This window comes from Macrotis lagotis, chromosome X, assembly GCF_037893015.1.
Source record: "Macrotis lagotis isolate mMagLag1 chromosome X, bilby.v1.9.chrom.fasta, whole genome shotgun sequence".
NCBI lineage: Eukaryota > Metazoa > Chordata > Mammalia > Peramelemorphia > Peramelidae > Macrotis > Macrotis lagotis.
The window spans coordinates 489877048-489879534 of record NC_133666.1 but is presented as its reverse complement, the minus strand read 5'-3'; positions in this window follow the sequence as shown (position 1 = coordinate 489879534).

Below are 2487 nucleotides of genomic sequence, written 5' to 3'. Positions count from 1 at the left end.
CACTATTTTGAATAGTAATGGTGATAATGGGCATCCTTGTTTCACCTTGATCTTATTGATAACACTCAGAGTTTATCGCCGTTATATATAATATTTGTTGATGTTTTAGATAGATAGTACTTATTATTTTAAGGAAAACTATTTATTCCTATACTTTTTAGTATTTTTAATAGGGATGGGGCTTGTATTTTATCACAAACTTTTTCAGCATCTAATGAGAAAATTATATGATTTTTGCTGATTTTCTATTGATATATTCAGTTATGTTTAGTGTTTTTCTAATATTGACCTATTCCTGTCTACCTGGTATAAATCCTCCCTGATCATGGTGTATTATCCTATGAATAATGTGATATATTCTCCGTGCTAAAATTTTATTTAAGATTTTTGCATCAGTGTTCATTAGGGAAATTGGTGTGTAATTTTCTCCATCTGTTTTGGTTCTTCCTGGTTTAAGTATCAGCACCATGTTGTTGCCATAAAAGGAATTTGGCAGAACTTCTCCTGATTTTTAAATAGTTTATGTAGAATAAGAATTAATTGTTCCTTAAATGTTTGTAAGAATTCGCTTTTAAATCCATCTGGACCTGAAGGTTTTTTCCTAGGAATTTGATTGGTGGTTTCTTTGATTTCTTTTTCTGAACTGGGGTTAAGTATTTTATTTCCTCTTTTGTTGATCTGGGCATTTTTTATTTTTGTAAATATTCATCCATTTCACTCAGGTTATCAAATTTATTGGCATTCAGTTCAGCAAAGCAGCTCTGAATTATCTCTTTAATTTCTTCCACATTGGTGGTTAGTTCACCCTTTCCATTTTTGTTATTGGTAACTTGGTTTCTTTATGTCATGTATTCTTAAAACAGAAATACATAAAAACTATACAGAATCTCTGCCTGTTCAATGTTTTCACCAATTAATTCTCTTACAGGTTAGTAGAAGTTGTAGTTCAAAGACTCCTAGAAGACCAAGTATTCCTTGCATTGCAGTGTTTGTTGTCGTTATTCTTTCCACTCTGTGTTCACATCACAAATATTCTAAATAATTGAAAGTTTTAATAAAGCTTCCTCATCCTAAAATTTCAATATGGAGATTACATAAAAACATATAAAGATTATATAACTTTATAAAATCAGATACACTGAATAATATGGAGAAAACTAAACAATTATGATATAACAATTTTATGAATTTAAACATTTTCCTTCATTACCTCTATAGAAGGAAGGAAGGAAGAAAGAAAGAAAGAAAGAAAGAAAAAAAGAAAAAAAGAAAAAAGGAAGGAAGGAAGGAAGGAAAAAAGAAAGAAAAAAGGAAGAAAACAGGAAGAAAAGAGGAAGGAAGGAAGAAAAGGAAAAGAAAGAGAAAAAAACAAAAGAGAAATCAAGGATCTCATATTACTCATAGAGATTGAGGTTTGCCCTTCATTCTCAAAGAAGACCATGACATCAGGGAAGTGATGTCATGACATAAGAGTTGGAATTAAATGAGGGGTTCACCAGTCTTACTTTTTCTTTCAAAGTCATCTGTGTTCAGTGGTCAGATATGGATCAGGACAGCTTGAGGTGGCATAATAAGATATCTCATGACAAACAAACATGTTTATTACAAATATTGTCACGTTGCCCTCTTTTAGTCAAGGTGGTCACTGGTCCCACTGCTTTCCAAGAAGGCACCATCTGCTGAAACATCATTGCATTGTCCTGTGAGGTTGCCAGCTTTTTCTAGTGTTTGAAGCAGATTTCACTGGGCAAACCCTCCCTTAGCAATAAGAAAAGCAAAATGGAAGGGGGAGGGGAATTACAAGACAGAATTAGCAGGGCCCAAGAAAACAGATGTGATCTTGAGAGATAGTAAAACGATGAAGCACAAGAATGAAACTCAGAAACAAAAGAAAACCCCAAAGTGACTGGTAGTCATGGATACACGACTAGAGTTTTAAGGAGCAGTCTTCTTAAAATTGAGATGTTATCTGCTTTGGGGCCCACTTGAAGCAGATCTTGAGGCCCTCACCAAATTGAGCAATCCACTAAAGGACTGGAATCTTCTTCAGATAAGAGAGATGTATCTAGGAATCCACTCCCTCAAATTTTACAGCTGAGTAAAGGAACTGTAAGGGCCTTTAATTTGAATAAGACCAACTAATTAAAAGGAAATGATACCATATTAGATAGTTTGATTTCCAATTGAATGAAAGATTAGGGACTTTCCATGTTGGGGGCAGGGTACCAAAGAGATTCAATTCCCCAAATTTGGAAAAAAAATGTGCCATTTCCAAAATATCTGTAAACATTCAAGGGAACATGAAAACAAAGAAGGATTAATCAATTTGGGGCCAGTTTTCAGATAAAACATGGGATCTCAAGAAATATAATTGGGAGAAAAAAACTCCTTACATCAATCTTTGAATCTGACTGAATTTCTGGTCAACAAAACATCCCCAGGTCCTTGGTTAAGTGTCTCTAAACAATATATAGAAATGGTTCCGTT